We start from the raw sequence: 12,891 nt of genomic DNA, 5'->3' as shown, positions 1-12,891 counted from the left end.
GTGTTGTCCCTTTTAACTCACTTTATTACAAAGCTTCAAGCATTTTCAGACTCTCGGGTCACATTTCTTTCTGTTGTTGAAAAACGCATGGAAAATATTATGTAAATACGCGAAGTTACAGGCACTACTCCCCCCCCCCACACACACACAAAAAAAAACAAACTCTGATTTAAAATACAAGCATTCAAAAATAAAGCAATAATTGAATGCTTGTATTTAAATCTGAGTTTTTTTTTTTTCCATTAGCTTTCATATACAAGTGTCGTAGTACTATTCTTTAAAAAATTAGTTTTGTGTTCCGCTCATTAGATTGATTTGGGTTCATATTAATATCTTAATTTTATCCTCTCGCCTCCAAACCACTGACAAGCGTAACGTAGTTTTGAAGGGCACACAAAAATCTTTTTGCTTTTTTGGATGAATTGAGTACCTAACAAATGAATATTCCCCCCCCCCCCCCCCCACCACCACCACACACGCACATCATTCAATCATTGATTCACACACATTTTCATAACAATATAAAACTATTTTCCTAAATTCTGTTTACACTTTAAATGGATACTATATCGATAGTAATTTGTGTTTCGAAAAGTCTATTGTTATATTATCAATCTGATGCATACAAGTAAGTATTCGCCCGAATTGTGGCGAGGGCCTGCCTAGGTTTCCTAGAGAGGATGCGAGTATATGGTGTCATGCGAACTCTTGTCAATGAGGCATGTGAGTTGGCAAAAAACGGTGTCTCAACGTGAGATGTACGTCAAGAAAAATAACCTTGACAGTACCTTCTCAAATTTAGAGGTTGCTTTAAGGATTTATCTAACGCTGCTAATTACAAACTATACAAATGGGAGACTATTAGTTCAGGAGAGGATAAAGTAATCTCGCTGGTTATTATATGCTCTGAAAAAGACATCGCTTCCAAAAAATGAATTTCTCAGAGTTGATTGATACCTTTGCATGTGCTAAACTGAGAAAGAAACCGGAGTTTTTTTTTTTAAAGTATATGTAAGATTTCGTAAAATAAATTGGACTAAAAAAATTATTTTTGAGAGAAAGAAGACGCTGACTCGCCTTAATCCAGGCATGAATTTTGGCTCTTAATATTCCTTTGACAATTATTTATTTTGGTAAGTTTTTTTACAATATTTAGCCAAGCTTATGTATTGGTATACTTCGTACAAAAAATCTTAATTTGCTGGGAGAGAAAGAAAAAAAAAAACACACTTCTTTTTAAATTGTAGGCCCTAAAATACAAAGAATCCGCCTACTGTGACTCGTGACAAAATTCTTTTGGCAGTGTAATTTACTTTATGTTAAGTTACAGGTGTTTTCCGGGCAGCTTGGCAGAGTGGTTAGCGTATTAGCATCCGGCAGCCTGCTGATTGGAAGATGAATGTTTGTGAATATTTTTATAGTGGCATGAATTTCATCTCCCGATCTGAGACCACCACGTTGCATATCGGAGATCTGAAGTGGCTTGAAAAGTTCCACGTTTGTTCTTTGGAAGAGGATTACGGGACTATATAAAAAAATAAATAAAATATAAAAAAAAAATCTCGTATCCCTCTCATGGTGCCAATTCTGTACTGTAGGTTTACTACCTTTCGTGGATGGGAGCAATAAAAAAATCTGATGATTTCATGGTGATATTCTTATAGATACTATATCAGGGTTACATCATTATACCGAGAAGTGTCTCGATATTACTTTATGCGAAAGGCTGGATTTTCCAGTATTTTTTTAAAGTTTTTTAGGTTGTGAAAAAAGACACCGTGTCGCTGGAAATGGGTTAACGCGACAGGTACTTTTTACTGAATTTTGTTGTTTAGCATTATGCAAAGACAAGCCACTAGCTAGTTAACATTTATAAATTGCATGTGCTCCCCATCCAGTTTTTTTCTGCTTCGTGAAGACCACAACCAATTTCTGGGAAGAAAAAAATCTACTAGGTCAACTTCAGTCGAAAAATTCCATGTTAATGTTTCTTGCGTTGTAGATTCCAACCCAAATGGCTTCAGCCATTCGACACGCGTTGTTCTCATTGTGAATAAAGGCGCCGCCGCATGCTTAGCTCAGCACTGCTCAATGGTCTGATTTATCCAGAACCGAAAGTTTTTTTTTGTCTTTGTTGTTTTTCTTGTTTGTAAAATTTTGTTTATCTTTTCCCATTCATCGCTTTTTTTTTTATGAAGCTGTTTATAATATCATCTTTTGTGAATTCTTTTTTCATCGTTATACTTTTGTCATAATTTGGTTTTAATTTGTACAGATGCAACGTGATGAAATAGAGACATTAAAATTAGCAACGGACATTTCATGATGAACTTATATACCCATGGAGCCTGTCTCGTTGGTCGAGGAGAAAGTGTACCCGTTCCTTAACTTGGAGTTCGAATCCCGGTATCGACATAAATGTTTTGTGAATGCCTTTAAGTGGTAGATGAATTTCATCGTCCGATGCGACACCACCATCTTGTTTACTGTAGATCAGAAGTGGCGTGGAAAAATTCCATGTTTGATCACTAGATCTAGCAGGATTTTCGGATTATCTAATCCTTAGCCCATCCGACTAATACTGAGTATTATAGGATAACGGCCTTCCTTGAGTGGCATCGAAATTTTAAAAAAAATGGGGGGGGGGACATAGCCAGTGTTTTTAAAAGAGGACGAAATTTTATCTGATATTTTTATGAAATGAGGCAATATACAGATAGAGCAACACAATAATAAAAACGTTACCTTATTTCAATAATCTTTGTGACCGAAAAGGCAATCGAGAATAAAAGAAGGCAGGGAAATGGAAGGGGGGGGGAGAAACTCGAATTGTGAATTCCCGCAGGCGATAAAAGAAAACAGTTCTACAGAAGTCGTTTTCATATCGAACAAGCAGTGACGTCCTTTGGGACATCGGAGCAATGACACTTCTTAGCAACCGCCTTCTCAACAGCTTCTACATACAATAACAAACATAGCAACACGATTGCACAAGCGATGTAGAGGGCGCAATAAGAACGCTACAGGATGATTGTTCTAAAACATTCGAGGATCCGCTGTGATGACCTTATTCTGCTAATACAAGGCACTTCTGTATGCTTCTTGCATAAATACATTCATGTCCGTATTTATCACAATACGAAGTTACAGTACTTGCTTAAATTAGCCGATAGCCGATCAGGTTGCATATAGCTTTAGCGGCACACAACTCTTGTCAAGTTGCGATATCAGCTTTACGGAAAGGTCATTTAAAGGTTCTATCATGCACTTCTTCGTGACAAAAAGAGAAAGCCATCACACTATCAAAAATAAATGTTTCGTAAGTAACAGTGTTTCGAAATGTGATGACGACAGGTCAGATGTTGTCTTTCATCTGATCATGCCCTAAAGCAATGACCCTCGGTACACTTGTTGCTTCGTGTCCGACAATAAGCTTCGGGTAATGTGAGGTCTGGCGAAAGTGTTTATCGGGAAAATGCAATGTTTTCTCAACAGTGTGGAACGACTGTATGTCCAAAGGTAAATTTCTAGCCTGATAAATCAGCTTCAGATCATGAGCAAAGAACAGATACATTTTTGTATATCTGGTTGTTACTTTTAACATTCGTTGGCCTGGAATGGTTATATTTATGGCTATGCGGTAACTAAGGCCAGTGTATTATGTCTGTTAATTGCATGTGTTCTCCCACCAGTTTACCTTTTGATGAAAAACTGAAATTTTCAGGAGGAGTAACTCCAATCTCTACATAAGACCGGCAAACTCATCAACTGAAAGGCTCTTATAAAAGTCGTTGCATCCTAAGACAGGATTCGAATTTTTTAAACATGACGTATGTTCTAATAGGGCATTTGCAAGATACACTATGACCCAGAAAATGATAACCAAAATGAAAACTATTTCAGAATGGTATTGCTTTTCATATGTAAAATGTACGCTAACTTATTACACAGTCATATGTTCAAGGTGCAAACCATCACGCTCAAGATATTCTTCACCTAGAAGATAGAGACTGTCAAACATTCCTTAGACGGAAATATAATGACACGATAGGTCAGATATTGTCTTTCATCTGATCATGTCATAAAGCAATGACTCTCGGTACATTTGTTCCTTCATGTCCAACAATAAGCGTCGGGTAATGAATGTGAGGTCTGGCGAATTCGAAGGGAAAGGAAAATGTTTGGTTGAAATAACGCGTCACGGAAAGTGTTTATCGGGAAACTGCAATGTTTTCCCAGAAGTGTATGTCGTTCCACACTGCTGGGTAAATTTCCAGCCTGATAAAAGCGTTTCAGATCATGAGCAGAATAATTTTTTGTATATCTGGTTGTTTGCTGATTCACGGTAGCACATTTATCCTGCTGGGCATAATCTATCAGATCTATCTCATTGGATCGTATATTGTTAGAGTGTGAAGAGTCCACGCAACCACTTAGCTGGTAGTCAGAAACAAAGGAGTCGTTTGCCTGTTTGAGAGACCAAAAGAGCTCTTGAATCGTGACTCAGTCTTTGAACAGATGTTTCATCCATATCAAATGCTTCTGCTATATAAACAACTATTTTTTTCCTGTGAGACCGCAAATTTCGTCGCACACTTCGCCTATATTTCTGAGGGTTCATTTTGTTCTAGAATGTTTGTGGAGTGACAAAACAGATTAGTTTATCTAACCCACTTTTTTTTTTTCCATTGGAAATCCGTTCTTGATTAAAAACAAATTTATTGCATATTCAAATATAAAATTAATGAAAGAATTTATAAGTGACTGAAAAGCAGTAAATCATGTCAAAGAATATATAAAGTTATAAACAGTATATACTGTATGTCATTATCTTCATACGTATACAAAAGAAAAAGTGCAGTGCATAAAGAGAAAGTTTTACTTACGGTGGTTAAAGATCTTTCATCACAACATTATATGTTATTTTTATAGTTATCCAATGATGCTAATTGTACGACAGGTTACCAATAATTTAAAAGAAAAAGTAACGAACGTTATTATTATATGAGTGTTATTATATAAACTGGTGGATCTTTAGGATGGAATGAACAAGAAGTTGAAATTGTATAAGCGATTTTTGGTAATTAATTATTTTGAATTTATTAGTTCATTTTAAACAAGGAATTATATTTTAGAACTGTTGTATTTTATATTATCAAAGTGGTGGTGGGGAGGGGGAGAAAGAGAAAACTCATAACAAAAAAGGCAATAAACTTTGACAATCTCCGCAGGGAGTAGTAAACTTTTTAGACGAAGGAGTTCTAGGTTCTAGACCAGTTGTTCCCGAATATGCGCAGTGACGAGTACTGGTGTTCCAGAAAAAGGAACCTCGGTTGGTTTTTTCTGCTGTTTCATTGATCAGACATTTTGCCACGTCTCCTTCAGAAGGCTTTATCAAGTTTTCTCGATTAAAAAAAATAATAAAAACAAGATGGATGATCTTTTCATCGTCCCACCGACAAAGGTTGATGACAGGGCTAGTTGGCTGAGTGGATACCTGCTGTCCAATCAACAGCCTCTGGCTTCGATCCCGATACGGATGTTTGTGTATCCTGGATTAGGTGACAGACAACTTTCACCGCCTAGCGTGAAATCGCTATCTGCTTAATTAGAAGCCAGAAGAAGTGGGGAAAAAAAGTATAATTTTAGTTCTACAAAAACGATTTCTGGATTATCTACCCTTGAGTCCATCCATGATGCTAATTGTACGATAGGTTACCAATCTATTTTGTAGGTGGGATAAAAATTAAAATAAATAAATAAATAAACATTAGTAAGTCAGTAACTAACCAAACACGACGTGTCGAAATTATTTCCACTGAATTTCTTTGAATTCATAAACGCAGACAGAATAATAATTTTCCTATTATCTTTCTTGCACTTGAAAAATTCCATAGACTTATGTCCTTTGACTCACCCTGACCCGATTCAAGATGAGGGAGTGAAAAAAATAAAATAAAGCTTCACGCAACCATATGCAGAGCTGTTTAGAAATAACATATGGACTTAGTAAGTCATACAAACGACATTAAACAAAAAAAAAGAAGTTACATTCATGCTTCCAGGAGATGGACAAAAATAGATACAAACCTCATGGTTAAAATTCATGACCTAAAATTACTAATATTACTTTTGGGCATCAGTCTGGATACGTGAATTTATGTCAAGTCATCTTACCTCAATGCTGGATTTATCAAAAGGTTTCAGGGAGAGAAGCCTTTGAAAGTATGAAACAACAACCGGTTACTTACTAGTAAGAATACAGTTGCATAATAAAGAACATTTGGTGGATTACTTTAACATTTATTATCAGTATTTCCCGTCCCACAGCATGTCACAAATACTACATTCTCAAGCGCTTATAACTGAAGCAGCACATTATCAATAACGATCTCGTAGAAGATACTTGTATCATAATCATCGCATGAGCATTGTTGTATTGATGTATAACTGCCAGATGAGCGCATAATATATATATTTTTTCCTTTCTTCATGAAGCGATGATCGATCAATGAATTCAATTCAATGATCAATGAATTCACAGAGACATCAGAGGGGACTCTTATAGGAAATACATGTCCCAAAGTGCGCTTCCCATTGGTAAAGTATTTTTTACTGACAAATGCGCAATATATTAATACAATGATCATTTGTTTAATGCATTCTACTGGTAGTGGATATTCACATTATGTTGAGGAGATTGAAGATAATTCGTTTCATATAATGATGTAGTCTGAAATCAAAAAATGAAGAATTGGCATTCATTGGCCAATCTTTGTTTCTCCAGTAAATTAGCATACTTATCGGGACATGCTAACCACTAGGGCAAATCTGGACATAATAACGACTCCAGTTAATCACCCGGAAAAATACAGAAAATGTACATTCTTCTCTAGTTTTTCGAGAAGTTCTGGATGTGTCATTCTATATATATATATATATATATAGACACACACACGTAAACTTGCAATCAAAATTGCATTTGAGATAATATTCTGTATTATTGAGACAGTTCATTAATACTTTTTATAAATAAAATTTAATCGAAAACATTGAAACTAGCATGCTGTATATATTTAAAACTTTGTAAAAAATAAAATAAAATAAAATAAAATAAACATAAACATAAAAATGTTTCTTCGTGAGTTTCCGCTTGACGAGACATGATGAATGTTGACATCGCCGCATCACGAACGTGATTTACTACTTCATCTGCAGTTTCATTTCCCTTTAATCCCTCATGGGGGATTGATTGGAAAATTATTTCGGAATCCTTATGTAGTTTGTTTATGTTTTTTGCTATGTCTCTAAGTTTTTCTTGATGGCTAGTGTAGCAGTTCTTAATAGCTTGAAGGGCTGCTAAAGAATCTGTGAAAAAATATAAATTCCTTTGGGTTTGTTTATACAAATGTTGCAGTGTTGTGTTAATGGCTATTAATTATGCATGGTATGAGTTGAATTCAATACTGTTAGTTATTTTTAGTTCTATATTTTGAGAGCCATAGGTGAGTACGCCACTCTCAGAATTGCCATTTGGATTTTTGGAGCCATCTGTGTAGATTTTTATTGAGTCATTGAGTCAGGTCCGTGTTCCATTATTTTTGAAAGAGCTAATCATCTCAAGATTTCAGGATTTTCTAGGCTTTTTTCTCATGTTTTCCTATTTCAAAATTGATAACTATATTTCTCCTGTCTTTATTTAGAGGAATTGCTGAGTAGTTGGCTATGGACAATCCAAGGGAATTTTATTTTCTATGATTTCATTCATTGTTGAGTTTTTCTTTATTCTGTTTGTTGGTTTCCAGTTTTTAAAAAGTTCACTTGTTCTACGATGTGCAAGGTTGGCTCTTTTTTCCTACAAATTTAGTAAGATTTTCTTGCCACTAATTTTTAAAGGAACAAGATTGGATTCGAATTCTGCTATTTTTCTAGGAGGTGTATTCCCTTGTCCACATATCATTCTAGCTGCATTTTCCCGAATTTTATAAGCTTGTCTAAACTGGTTTGTGATGTTTGCATCCAGATAGGCGAAGCATATTCTATTATGGGTCAGATAATAGACGTGTATGTGACTTTTAAGGTTTTAGCATCGGCACCCACTCTTTACCTGAGATAATTTTCATGATATTTAGTCTTCTTTTTGCTCTGATTGCAACATAGTTGATATGTTTATTGAAGCTTAGCGATGGATCCAGAGTAACTCCAAGGTATTTGGGGTTTTCATTAAATGTAATTAGTTGACTGTTTAGCTTAATCTTTAGTCTCCACTTTCTGAGGTGGTTATAAATAGTAAAAACACAGGTTTCTGATTTAGTAGGGTTAATTTTGATTTTTTTGGTTTTCACAGTATGTAGCTAAACTTTCAATGGCTTTGTTTAAGTGGCCTTCTGCTGTTTATAGGTTGTTGTGAGCTGAGAACAGGACAAAATCATTGGCAAACATAGCTATCTTTGTTTCTTTATTTATATTTTTATCTAAGTCATTTAAGTAGATGGAAAACAGGAGTGGGCTCAAAATGCTGCCTTGAGAGAGTTCATGTCTTATTTTCACTTTCTTGGAAAAGGTATTATTTATTCTAACTCGAATTGTTCTATTTCTTAGGAGGTCAAAAATCCAGTTTAGAACTTTCCCTCCTATTCCAATATGACAAAGTTTGGAAAAGAGTTTCTGCCTCCACACCTTGTCAAAGGCATTGCTAAAATCTAAAAAAGCCGCAATGGTGGATTTGGAAGGTTTAGTCTGGAAGTTATCTTGAATTGTCTGGGTTAAGTAGAAAAGTTGATCAGTTGTTGAGTGATTTCTTCTAAAGGTAGCCTGAAAATGTGGTAGTATACTTTTTTTGTTTAGATAATAATACAAACGTTGAAGTATTTTTTTCATCAATTTGCCTGGAATTGAAGTTAGTGAAATTGGTCTATGATTAGGCTTTATTATTGATCTTGATTAGGCTTTAAGATTGGTATGATTATGGCTGTCTTCCAGTCTTTTGGAGCTTTTCTTTGTTTTAGACTATTGTTGTATTGACGAAGTAACCAATCTAGGGCTAGGGAAGGAAGATGTTTGATCATAATTCCTTGTATGTTATCAGGTCCACATGACTTATTTATATCTAGTCTCTCCAAGGCATCTCTCAATTCAGAGATTGTAAATGGATCCCAGAATAATTTGTTTTTATATTTTGGGGAATTTGCAGCATTTTTCTGCTGTCGAGCCTGTTTTGATATTTGATGGTCTTTCCTAGTGTTCATCTCTAGTTTGCTTATATTTTGAAAATGAATGGCCAAGGTATTTGCGATCTCCCTGTCTCCAATTTTGAGATTTCCATCTGGATCTTTTAGCGGGTTAGTCTTATTTGTCTTTGGTAGGTCTCTTTGTAAATGAGCAGTCAGTTTCCAAAGTTTGGTATCTGAAGTGTTTGGATTTAAGTTGTGGCAAAATTGGTGCCACTTGGTTCTTTGTAATATATTATATGTTTGTTTAATTTCAGCATTTATCTTGTTGTACTCAATCCTGGTTTCTGGAGAGCTTCCAAATTTTAAGATGTTAAATAATTCATTTCGTTTAGTTATTTTACTGGCAGGTTCCTGGTGAACCTTTGTGTAATTTGAAATAACTTTTCTCCTGTAGCCCTTTGGAATACTTTTCTTTGCTGCATTTAGGATAGTATTCTTCCAAGTTATGTAGTCTTTGTCTGAGTCATCATGGTATATGTGATCTTTCAGTATTTTACTTACTTCATCCTTGTATTTCTCCCAATTTTCCTTCTGGAAGTTCCAACGATATTTTCATTTTTGGGTTGGTCTAGTCGTTTTTGGGTTCAGATTGATTAATATTGGGATTGATTAGTATTGGTTCCAAATCAGACCAAATAGCTTTGTCGTGAAGATCTGGAGACACCGCAGTAATATCTAGGGCATCTTTTGTACCGTAAAAATGAGACAGATGAGTGGTTTCTCGACTGTTGAGAGTTATTAGTCCTGTTTCATCTAAGAAATTACTCAGGTTTTCTCCTCTTGGGTTTATTTCCTCAGAAACCCATAACAGTTGTTTGCTAGTCATGTCTCCTAAGATAATGGAGTTTTCTTCAATTAAATTGGATAGGCTGGAAAGATTTGGGTCTAGGTTTGTCAGGAGGATGATAACAATTGAATATGTTGGCTTTTTACTTGGTTCCAGTATTTGATTCCTTGTATTTCAGTTCCTTTTGCTACTATGTCTAGCATAGCTTACTTCTTATTTTTGTTGTAGTTAATTAAAATTTTTTATAGCCTTAATAAATGTTTGCTGTATGCAGGAAGGACAAAGTAATGGAAATTCTAACCGAATATATCGAAACATAACGCCTTCAGTAACAGCCTGTTTTGAATACTCGAACTAGCTCACAGGCTTCGCTTGTCTGTCATTAATCGTTTCGTGAGAGTCAAACTGGTTTACTGTCTTACATAACTTCTGCTTAACCTCAAAAAGAGACAGTTACAATGAACACAGCGACAGGGTAGGGTGCATAACGTGCACTTATAGCTACACATTACTACATCATCAGGTAAATCAATCAACAAATTGGGTATTAAGTGAATCATAACTAACAGTAGTGATCAATTTAGTGACAATGCAGCTCAACAGGGATAATGTCCAAAAAAAAAGTTCATTAAATTCATAGAAAAAAAGCAAACATCTAAGTTCAAGCTACACATTTATTTGTAAACAATTCCATTTCGTTCCTTGGTAACTACTGTATGTTATGAAATAAAACAATTCTTATAGAAATGTCTCAAAATTAATTATTTTCATCCTCTGTGCCACTTCATACTTTTCAAGCTAAACTTCCAGAACCCATTGTACACCGTTCAGAAGTTAGAAAGCATCCAAGACACATAATTCTATAAGACAATGGTGAATGAAACAAAATTAAATATCAGAACTCTTTATTTTTTTAAATTAACTGTGGCGTACAATTCCAGCAGGAAAAATTCCCAGCAATCTGGCCGCTTTCAAAATACTTTCCGAGTTTCTCGGACATCCTGAAAGGCATGCATTGCTGCTACCTTGATCTCTGATTTGTTGGCATTGCTGATAAAACTCGTTGAATTAACTAAAATTTTTCTGGCCTCTGAGTTTTTTAAAAAAATAATTTCGTCCTTTTTAAATTAATGTTTTATAAATCGTGCCTTTTTAACATGGTGCATGACAGGGCCGCATGTATACGTTTGGAGGCCCGAGGCGCAACATCATTATGAGGCCCTCAAAAATTAGCATTTTTTTTTTTAGTTTATTGAAAATAAAAGTCAACATTTCGATAATAACTCATTTTAATAACACAATACAATTGGTATACATATATTTGTATTAAAAAAAGTATAAAAATAAATCAGTTCAAATTTAAATTAAAAAATTAATAACTAAAAGTTTTTTTTCTGGCTTTTGTTTTAGCAAATATATCTATAATTTCATCATAATTGATCGAGTCCATTACATCTGATCAATGCATAATAACGACAGGTCACTATTTTATTTTGGTGCAAGTCGCTTCTAAAATAATTTTTTATTCGTTTCAACACTGAAAATGAGCGTTCAGCACTTGCATTTGAAATAGGCATTGTCAAAAATATTTTTAAAATTGTTTCTACGTTCGGAAAAGTAGACCTTAACCCCTCGTTTATAAATTTGTACATATTTTTAATTGAACAATTTTCTTCCTTTATCATCATTAAAAATTGCTTAACTTCATCAGTAAATTTTTCTGGATCAATATCAGTCCCATAAGTTTGTAAAATTTAACAATACTAGTCTTGTACTTGTCTTGATCTATATCTTCCTTCAAAAAAATGACAAACATATCTAATATATCGAAATAGCTTTTTGTTCTTTCATTAATATCCAAAATTAGTTTATCGCAAATGATATTAAAAGTGTTCACAACGAAATTTTGTTTCCCATGTAATATAATCTCATTGTTAGATTGTGAAACTTCGTCACTCATTTTTTTTTCGTTTTTTAACTCTTTCCTTTTCATCTTTAAATTTTGTCTCATCTGTTGATAAATTCGCTTCTTCATTTACAGCAGCAAAACTATTTCTTATATCTAAAATAAAACCAACTAAAGAGTGTAACAAATTATTAGCTAAAAACAAATCCATAAAGGGATCTTGTAGAGATTTACTAGTAGCATTTATTCGTTGTAAAATTTTGCCCCACATAACTGTTAAAATTGCTGTTTCTGGTTTGTCAAAATGTTCAGCTAATGATGAGCTCTCTAATTTAGAAATAGGTTTTTCATGAAGAGAAATGGATAGTTCAAGTAATGCGTCTTTAATTTGTTTATATCCACGTTTCAAAGCCAATATAGCGTCAGCTCTTGCGGACCACGTCATTTCATTTAGTCTTTTAACTGTTAAGGATTTTTTTTCTAAATGTTTAAGGAGTATACCCCATCTTCTTGTTGAAGATGAAAAGTAATTATATACATTTTGAATAAAACAAAAATATTGCACTGCTTCCGGACAAGACTCCGCGGCATAGTTGCCAATTAAATTTAAGAAATGACTAGAGCACAGTATATAATGTGCAGAGGGACTACGTTTTTTCAGCCTAGCTTGTAAACCTGTATAGATACCTTTCATATTGGCAGCGTTATCATAGCTTTGCCCTCTGCACATTTTTATATCCAAAGATAATTCTTCTAATTTTTTTAATACTACCTCTTCTAAATATAAGGAATTGTGTTGTGTAATTCTGATGAACCCGATAAATGTTTCTCTAATGTCAGAATTTGCGGCAACATACCTAAATATCATAGCTAGTTGGTCATTATGGGCAATGTCTTGCGCTGAATCGAGTATTATTGCAAAATAAGCAGCTTCCTTAATTTCTGATATTAATATTTCTCTTGTT

Source organism: Typopeltis vanoorti, chromosome 20 (genome assembly GCF_054136105.1).
Source record: "Typopeltis vanoorti isolate ZY-2024b chromosome 20, IOZ_Tvanoo_1.0, whole genome shotgun sequence".
NCBI classification, from domain to species: domain Eukaryota; kingdom Metazoa; phylum Arthropoda; class Arachnida; order Uropygi; family Thelyphonidae; genus Typopeltis; species Typopeltis vanoorti.
This window is presented reverse-complemented; position numbering follows the sequence as displayed.